Genomic DNA, 10,266 nt, shown 5'->3' with positions numbered 1-10,266 from the left:
GATTAAGGGTTAACAGTCTTTTCGGTAGTGTAGATTGGCTCTTACGTTCTCTGACAGAACACAAGAAAATGACATTTTAGTCCCATCTGTGACTTCACTGTATCTTAATTTAGGACTGGCAAGCTTCTACTAGTGCATTTTTGCATCACAGAGCAGAAAAGAATAATGTGGGTAGATAGAACTCTTTAAATATATTTAAGTAGGAGGATGAATTGAGAAAGTTAATTGTTGTCCTTTAGGCTGAACAGTCCATAGTACTAACTAAATAGTACTGGAAAAGTTATTTTTTTCAGTCTATTTAATCAATCCATCCATCCAAAAAGTAACGTAATTACTACATTTCTGTTTTCTTCAGCACTGTTGTATCTGAGCACCTTCCAGAATTAGGAAATTAAACAAGAAGCCTGTCTTATCAAAAGGTGGGTCTTCTTCATTTTCAATCCTTAAGAAAATTCCAAACAAGGACACACACACACTAAGCACCAGACAGACTTACCAAATTAAGATCAAGCATTCACTACAGAATTTCACACTAGTTTTCAGAGTCACAGAACTTCAGAAATCTGTGCCTCCTGAGTCCTGCAGAAAGGTTGGCATCATTAATGAAAGAGGCAGGAATGTAATTGAAACTATATTCAATTAACAAAAACCCACAGTAAAAACATGTACTTAACCCATTCGCATAGGCTTATTTTGGAGAATTCTCCCTCAACAACTCAGATTAGCCATTTGACATAGAAGGTAACAGAAGGGCTTGTTACCTCATGAGTCTGAGAGTATACCCAGCTGTTACATCTGTATAACACCCTATCACCTGGCCTTTGATAAACTACTTCTTCCCCTTTTTATTCTTAGGTCCACTCTGCCACTTCCTTGGCTTTGATTCTCCGCTATCTTGCCCCTGGCATGACCACTTATACCTGAGCAAAGCAAGTACAAAGGGTCTGGAAAATATTAGCACATCAGAACTTTGCACAGGTGTAAGTGATTGCACCAGGGCCAAATTAAAGGCATTGTATCTTAACACCCCACCCCCCCCAACCAAATCCACAACTGGTTTCAACACCCATTGTATCAAAGCACCCTTCCTGCACTGGATGTTGAAAAACAGGTCTGCCCCACCCATAGTCATATTCAACCACCGAGGGGGTGTTCTTAGAAGGGAAGTAATTTCTTTGTATTTGTGCAAGGCCAGGGAGACTTTATAACATTTAGGCTACCCCTTAAAGAAGCATATTGAGAGGGTGCCTTTAAAACATGGGTCTGAACTGCCTCTGTCAGCACACAAGTGCTAATTGGTTCCTTTCCACAATATACGAAAATTTCACAGAGCCAGAGTTTTTCCCTATTAGTTTTTTGTGATAAAATAATAGCACCGTATAGCGCATTTCATCAGTAAATTTCAAAAAGACAAAGCATTGTTACCCCTATTTTACAGATGGCATAAAGAAGTTATGAGATTTGCCCTGTTTCACAAGAATAGTCAGTGGCAGAGCTTGGAATAGTCAACAAGTCATAGCTATCCCTAAGATAGCAGTATTTTCCCTTGTTTTTATGATATCTTCTGTGTGGGAAATCTCAGGAGCAAAAGTAAACCTTTCTGATCAGGTCAGAAGATAATGACTTGTCTGTGCCTTATTAACACTGAGAGTGGGGAGTTTTATTGTTAACTACACATGGTATTTTTCTAATACTTTGTATTTTAATGTGAATGCTAACAAGATTTATAATAGCATTATTTCCATGGACCACAAATGAAATTCTTATCTTGGGGTAACTTGTACTGAGGAGATGGAAGCTTCACAATGGTCAACCAGATGGACTTCCTAAAATAAAATCAATCTAGCTTAATAAGAGGTTGCCTCTCTCCAACCCTCCCTCCTAGGCAGGATCAGAGCTGATTCTGCATTCCTTATGCTTTCCCATACTAAATTTCTGTTCATAGAATCATAGACTTTAAGGTCAGCAGGGACCATTATGATCATCTAGTCTGACCTCCTGCACAATGCAGGCCACAGAATCTCACCCACCCACTCCTGTATCAAACTTATGTCTGAGCCATTGAAGTCCTCAAATCGTGGTTTGAAGACTTCAAGGTGCAGAGAATCTTCCAGCAAGTGACCCGTGCCCGACGCTGCAGAGGAAGGCGAAAACCCCCCGGGGCCTCTGCCAATGTGAGGAAAATTCCTTCCCAACCCAAAATATGGCGATCAGCTAAACCCTGAGCATGTGGGCAAGACTCACCAGACAGACACCTAGGAAAGAATTCTCTGTAGTAACTCAGATCCCACCCCATCTAACATCCCATCATAGGTCATTGGGCATATTTACCTCTAATAGTCAAAGACCAATTAATTGCCAAAATTAGGCTATGCCATCATACCATCCCCTCCATAAACTTATCAAGCTTAGTCTTGAAGCCAGATATGGCCTTTACTCCCACTGCTCCCCTTGGAAGGCTGTTCCAGAACTTCACTCCTCTGATGGTTAGAAACCTTCATCTAATTTCAAGTCTAAACTTCCTGATGGCCAGTTTATATCCATTTGTTCTTGTGTCCACATTGGTACTGAGCTTAAATAATTCCTCTCCCTCCCTGGTATTTATCCTTCTGGTATATTTATAGAGAGCAATCATATCTCCCCTTAGCCTCCTTTTGGTTAGGCTAAACAAGCCAAGCTCTTGGAGTCTTCTTTCACAAGACAAGTTTTCCATTCCTCAGATCATCATAGTAGCCCTTCTCTGTCCCTGTTCCAGTTTGAATTCATCCTTCTTAAACATGGGAGACAAGAACTGCACACAGTATTCCAGATGGGGTCTCACCAGTGCCTCCTTATCTCTACTGGAAATACCTCACCTGATGCATCCCAAGACTGCATTAGCTTTTTTCACGGCCATATCACGTTGGCGGCTCATAGTCATCCTGTGATCAACCAATACTCCGAGGTCCTTCTCCTCCTCTGTTACTTCCAACTGATGCGTCCCCAGCTTCTAACAAAAATTCTTGTTATTAATCCCTAAATGCATGACCTTGCACTTTTCACTATTAAATTTCATCCTATTACTATTACTCCAGTTTACAAGGTCATCCAGATCTTCCTGTACGATATACCGGTCCTTCTCTGTATTGGCAATACCTACCAGCTTTGTGTCATCCGCAAACTTTATTAGCACATTCCCACTTTTTGTGGCAAGGTCAGTAATAAAAAGATTAAATAAGATTGGTCCCAAAACTGATCCCTGAGCAACTCCACTAGTAACCTCCCTCCAGCCTGACAGCCATGCCTAGATGATCCTTAACCTCCACTCCATCCTCAGTGTTTAGCGGTCCCACTTCTTCTTTCTTTGTTTTCTTCTTATTTAGATGCCTATAGAATCTTTTACTATTGGTTTTAATTCCCTTTGCAAGGTCCAACTCTACATGGCTTTTGGCCTTTCTCACTTTATCCCTACATGTTCTGACCTCCTCAATAAGGTAGCTTTCCTTGCTGATCACTCCCATCTTCCACTCCTTGTAGGCTTTCTGCTTTTTCTTAATCGCCTCTCTGAGATGCTTGCTCATCCAGCTTGGTCTACAACTCCTGCCTATGAATTTTTTCCCCTTTCTTGGGATGCAGGCTTCTGATCGTTTCTGCAACTTTGACTTAAAGTAATTCCAGGCCTCCTCCACCTTTAGATCCACAAGTTCTTCCCACCTAAATCCTGTAAATCTGGGAAACAAAACAAACCACACCACCACCACCCACAGCAAAACAAACCCCCAACGAGCACCAAAACACTGCTAGATCGCTGCACACTCCCTTCACTAGCCTGTCTGTTCCTCTGCCTGCCTCTTAGTCTTCCCCCTGCAAACTCCCACTCAAACGCCCCTGTTTACAGCTCTGTTTGCTGGCTCCTGTGCCGCTGCAGCTGTCTGTTGACTTAAATAGGAGTATTGGGGATGCAAGGAACGTGGGTTTGAGCACGCAGACCTCCTAGATTTGAGAGAGGTAGATTTCCCTGCTGACTAATGAAAAAGAGTACTTTTATCCATTTATTTTGGAAAAAAACTCCCCTTTCAAAGACTTTATTTTATGTACGAGATATAATGCTAAACACTCCACATTTACCTGAGAAAACATTTCTACTCTCCCTATTCTCACCCGGAGACTCAGTCTCTTACCAGAGTAAGGAACATAAGAATGGCCATACTGGGTCAGACCGATGGTCCATCTAACCCAGTATCCTGGCTTCTGACAGTGGCCAATGCCAGGTGCATCAGAGGGAATGAACAGAACAGGTAAGTGATTAATCCCCAGACGCCCATTCCCAGCTTCTGGCAAACAGAGGCTAGGGGCACTTCAGAGCATGGTTTTGCATCCCTGCCCACCCTGGCTAATAGCTACTGATGGACCTATCCTCCATGAATTTATCTAGGTTTTTTTTAAACCCTGTTATAGTCTTGGCCTTCACAACATCCTCTGGCAAAGAGTTCCACAGGTCGACTGTGTGTTGCCTGAAGAAATACTTCCTTTTATTTGTTTTAACTCTCCTGCCCATTAATTTCATTTGGTGACCCCTAGTTCTTGGGGTATGAGAAGGAGTAAATAACACTTCCTTATTGACTTTCTCCACACCAGTCATGATTTTATAGACCTCTATCATATCCCCCTAGTCGTTTCTTTTTCCAAGCTGAAAAGTCCTAATCTTACTAATCTCTCCTCTGAGAAAAAAAAACCTCTTCACCCTTGTCTGGCTGTACAGGCACGAAGACTGAAGTACATTTCAAATTAGAGGGTGGGGGCTGGCATAGGAGAAATAGCAGAATTAAAATTCTTTTCACCAAAGGAAACACTGCAGGACAAGGTGACCGAGCAACAACGTCTCTGATGTTACTGAGTGTTGTTATAAGATCAAGGACGATAAGGCCATTGTGGAGAAACTAAATGAATTTTTTGCATCGGTCTTCATGGCTGAGGATGTGAGGGAGATTCCCAAACCTGATCCATTCTTTTTAGATGACAAATCTAAGGAACTGTCTCAGATTGAGGTGTCATTAGAGGAGGTTTTAGAACAAATTGATAAATTAAACAGTAATAAGTCACCAGGACAAGATGGTATTCACCCAACAATTCTGAGGGAATTCAAATGTGAAATTGCAGGACTACTAACTGTAGTCTGTAACCTATCATTTAAATCAGCTTCTGTACCAAATGACTGGAGGATAGCTAATGTGACGCCAATTTTTAAAAAGGGCTCCAGAGGTGACCCTGGCAATTACAGGCTGGTAAGCCTGACTTCAGTATCGGACAAACTGGTTGAAACTATAGTAAAGAACAAAATTGTCAGACACATAGATGAACATAATTTGTTGGGGGAAGAGTCAACATGGTTTTCCTAAAGGGAAATCATGCCTCACCAATCTACTAGAATTCTTTGAGGGGGTCAACAAGCATGTGGACAAGGGGGATCCAGTGGATATTATGTATTTAGATTTTCAGAAAGCATTTGAGAAGGTCCCTCACCAAAGGCTCTTAAGCAAAGTAAACTGTCATGGGATAAGAGGGAAGGTCCTCTCATGGATTGGTAACTGATTAAAATAGGAAACAAAGGATAGGAATAAATGGTCAGTTTTCAGAATGGAGAGAGGTAAATAGTGGTGTCCCCCAGAGGTCTGTACTGGGACCAGTTCTATTCAATGTATTCACAAATGATCTGGAGAAAGGGGTAAACAGAGAGGTGGCAAAATTTGCAGATGATACAAAACTATTCAAGATAGTTAAGTCCCAGGCAGACTGTGAAGAGCTACAAACAGATCTCTCAAAACTGGGCGACTAGGCAATAAAATGGCAGACGAAATTTAATGTTGATAAATACAAAATAATGCACATTGGAAATCATAACCCCAACTATACATATAAAATGATGGGATCTAAATTAGCTGTTACCACTCAAGAACGAGATCTTGGAGTCATTGTGGGTAGTTCTCTGAAAAACATCCACTCAATGTACATCAGCAGTCAAAAAAGTGAACAGAATGTTGGGAATCATTAAGAAAGGGATAGATAAGACAGAAAATATCATATTGCCTCTATATAAATCCATGGTACGCCCACATCTTGAATACTACATGCAGATGTGGTCACCCCATCTCAAAAAAATATATATACCGTATTTTCCGGCGTATAAGACGACTGGGCATATAAGACGACCCCCAACTTTTCCCGTTAAAATATAGAGTTTGGGATATACTCGCCGTATAAGACAACCCTTCTTCCAACGCACACCAAATAAAAATTAAAAAAACATCAGATTTGATTTCAATATGGTAATTTTAATTCAAATACTTATGACATGCAGGTACTTAGCAGGAAAACTGTCACTTATAAACATAAGGCTGTTTGTCATCAAACATGTAAACATAAAACAATGCAAGTGGATTAAACTTTTCCTAATTCACTCTAAAGCTGAAAGGAAGGATAAGACAATAAACCCATGGGAGCTGCCATGCTGTTTGTTTTCTAAGCTGTCAACCAAACTGGAACTGATGATGATAGGAGGAAGATAACAAACAATAGAGAGAGAGCAAGTGCCAGGCAAGTCCCTGGCGAGTTAGCCACGCCCATCATAACTGCAAGCTATGGTATTTTTACAGGTTTTGCTGGCATGACAGTTTCCCTTTAAAAGCCTTCAAAATCCTCCTGTTCGTCATCTGATATCATAAGTACATCAATGACATCTTGTGATACATTTGTAAGGCAGTCATCGTATGGATCGAATTCCGTATCAGATGGTGTGGTCTCAGCTTCAGCTTCCTCTTCATCTTGCCACAAGTAGTCGTCCTCCATACCATCTAATGAATTTGATATGCCACACTTCTTGAAAGACTTGATTACTGTTTCTGCATCAATATCATTCCAGGCTTTTATGACAAACTTGCACAAAACATCCAACTGTGGAGCACACATGTTTCCTCCTTTTGTGAATGACTTTTCGCCACTAACCATCCATTCATTCCACTGTTCTTGAATGCGATCTTTAAATGGCTTGTTTAGGCACACATCCAGTGGCTGTACCAACGATGTCAATCCTGCAGGAATAACTGCCACATCTGTGTTTAGTCTTGCAAGCCTTTGCTTGGTGCTGGGAGTTAAATGAGCCCTGAACATATCCCACACCAGTAGACTACATTTTTGAATAAGTCCACCTGGTCGCCTGCTCCATACATTATCAAGCCATAGCTTTACCCCTTCTTCATCCATCCAGCCTTTTTCATTCACATGTACAAAACAACCAACAGGGAACTTGAGTTTCAGCATTCTTTTTCTTTTAAAAATAATCATTGGTCTCAGTTTGGCGCCATCAGCTGTGCATCCTAGTACCACTGTAAAACTGGACTTCTCATGTCCTGTTGTTTTAATTAAAATTGTTTTTTCACCTTTTTGATGGACAGTTTTATTTCCAACCATATCAAAATTAATTGGAGTTTCATCCATATTTCCAATACTACTTAACGCATAGCCATGTTTAGTGCGCTGTTGTATTACGTATCGATGGAAACTATTTACTTTGCTATCAAGATCTGCAGGTAATTTTTGGGCAATTTTCGTCTTTTGCCTCAGTACCATATTATGCCTTCCCATGAATCTAGTACACCAGGATACAGTGGCCTTAAATCTGTTGCTGTGATCTGGGTTAGATTTGGCCCACTGAAGTGCAAACAAACGTATTTTATTTCGTGTCACTACATAACCGTTTTGGTGATGCTCATTCACCATGTCAGCTACATGTTTTTCGAGTTCTGGACAATGTGGGGTGCCTCTTCTTAATGCACACTTACCCCTTGGCATACTCTTTAATGCTTTTTCATTTGCTTTCCAGTCCCGAACCATCTTTTCTGTTACTCCATATTGTCTTGCAGCAGCGCAGTTATTATGTTCCATGGCAAAGTTTACAACTTTAAGTTTGAAACTGGCTTCATATTTCTTTCTTCTTGCTGGTGGAGCCATGATGGGGTTTTGACTGTTGGAAATTTGTATACTGTACTGTATGTACTGGTGCTATACTGTATGAACAGGTACAGATACTGGTGCTGTACTGTATGTGGTACCCAGTATACAACAGCGATGTACCTTACCGGCGATTGGCTGGTTGTTGTATACAAAGCCTGCTTGGATTGGTCAGCTCTCCCTGCCTGCCCAGCCCTCCCTGTCTCCAAGACTATCAGAGCGGTAGCGCAAACATGCCTCTTTCACCCGTCTGGCCCGCCCTTGTATCCTATTACCTCCTTCTCTGCCTCTCAGATCTCGCACATGCGTGCCTGTGCCGCTTCACTGCAGTCCTCAGGAGCGAGATCTGAGAGGCAGAGAAGGAGGTAATAGGATACAAGGGCGGGCCAGACGGGTGAAAGAGGCGTGTTTGCGCTACCGCGTGTTTTTCTGGGCACAGCGCCGCTCTCTCTCTTTTTTCCATACCCCGGGCGTCCCGGACGCCTGCAGCTTGCTCCGCCCTTGCTGCTTTCATACGGTCGCCGCATACGGCGGGGATGCGGCCGCGGCCGTTTTTGAGCTCCCCCCACCATATGCGGTGACCGCAGATTCTCCAGTCCGGCTTGGAAGTTTCAGCACCCGCCCTATAAGACGACACCCGGCGTATAAGACGACCCCCGACTTTTGAGAAGATTTTCCTGGGTTACAAGGTAGTCTTATATGCCAGAAAATACAGTATATTAGAATTGGAAAAGGTTCAGAAAAGGGCAACAAAAATTAGGGGTATGGAATGGCTGCCATATGAGGAGAGATTAGTAAGACTGGGACTTTTCAGCTTGGAACAAAGACGACTAAGGGGAGGATATTATAGAGATCTATAAAATCTGACTGGGGTGGAGAAAGTAAATAAGAAAGTTCTTTACTCCTTCTCATAACACAAGAACTAGGGGTCACCAAATTAAAGTAATAGGTAGCAGGTTTAAAACAAACAAAAGAAAGTATATTTTCATACAACGCACAGTCAACCTGTGGAGCTCTTTGCCAGAGGAGGCTGAGCCTATAACAGGGTTAAAATAAATAAATAAATTCATGGAGAATAGGTCCATCAATGGCTATTAGCCAGGATGGGCAGGGATGGTGTCCCTACCCTCTGTTTGCCAGAAGCTGGGAATGGGTGACAAGGAATGGATCACTTGATGATTACCTGTTCTGTTCATTCCCTCTGGGGCACCTGGCATTGGCCACTGTTGGAAAACATGATACGGGGGGTATGGCTACACTTGCAGCTGTACAGCACTGTGAGTTAAACCCACCTTCGTACAGCTGAGTAGGGAAAGCGCTGCAGTCTGTCCACATGGACATCTGCTAGCGCACTGTCTTGGCCACATTTGCAGCTGCATTGGGAGCTGTGCATTATGGGCAGCTATCCCAGAATTCAAGTGGCTGCAACGTGCTTTTCAAAAGGGGGGGTGGGGTGGAGTGTGACAGGGAGTGTGGTGGGAGAGAGAGGGTTTTTGGCATGCTGAGAGTATGTCAGCACACTGTCTTGTAAGTTCAGACCCCCTTACCCTCCATGCTTCTCACTCAAAGCAAACAGCAAAATGTTTGCTTTTTCTCTCTGAAACGGAGCTTTGAAATAGCACTTCTGCATTCCTGCAGCCGATCACAACAATGAGAAGAGTGGCCACTTGATAAGGGAATTATCACAGCGCAGTAAGTTAACTCCTTGTTCACACTGATACCCGGGAGTTGTAGCCAAGGCACAGCAAACGTTATTCCTCTCAGGGAGGTGGAGTACCAGCAGTGCTGTAGCCGTGAAGATACAGCGCTGTACGTGCCTTGCCCGTGTGGATGGGGAGTGAGTACAGCGCTCTGGGAGGCTTTATTGCGCTGTAACTCACAAGTGTAGCCAAGGCCTGGGCTAGATGGACCTTTGATCTGAACTCGTAGGGCCATTCTTATGCACAGGGCTGTTCTAAGAGCACAGGTTGCAAGGCACCATCAATGCACTTTTGCAGACCTGCCAAATCCAAGGTTTTAACTGCTGACTACAGATTTGCTAAAGAGAAACCTGAGCAAGCTTCTGATGCCAACCTGATGCTGGCTCATCATGGGGACAATGGAAAGAATTGCATATGAAAACAGAGAATTAGTTGTATGTTTTAAGAAACAGCCCTCACACAAAAACGTTTCAGTGTCATCTTCTCTCTCCCTGTTATCACCAGTTCTAAGAACACCAGGCGTGAAATCCTGCTCCCAGTGGCAAAACTCCCATTGACTTCAGTGCAGCCAGAATGTGTG

General features: G+C 42.7%; 1 protein-coding gene across 4 annotated transcripts in view; it reads left to right on the top strand.

Annotated features, from left to right (window-relative positions):
• The window catches only part of MARCHF3 (membrane associated ring-CH-type finger 3), a 144,050-nt gene that overhangs the window by 17,710 nt on the left and 116,074 nt on the right, over positions 1-10,266 (top strand). Inside the window, exon 1 of one of the 4 annotated variants that reach the window (XM_034774940.1) lies at positions 336-419. The exons of 1 other annotated variant lie outside the window; for it this stretch is intronic. The gene's annotated coding sequence lies outside the window, so the exon portion shown is untranslated. Of the gene's footprint in view, positions 1-335; positions 420-10,266 lie in introns of those variants that run through there. 2 more of the 4 variants (XM_034774937.1, XM_034774942.1) reach the window with 2 other exon arrangements.

The sequence above is a fragment of the Trachemys scripta genome, chromosome 6, assembly GCF_013100865.1.
Source record: "Trachemys scripta elegans isolate TJP31775 chromosome 6, CAS_Tse_1.0, whole genome shotgun sequence".
Classification (NCBI taxonomy): Eukaryota; Metazoa; Chordata; order Testudines; family Emydidae; genus Trachemys; species Trachemys scripta.
This window is presented reverse-complemented; position numbering and strand designations above follow the sequence as displayed.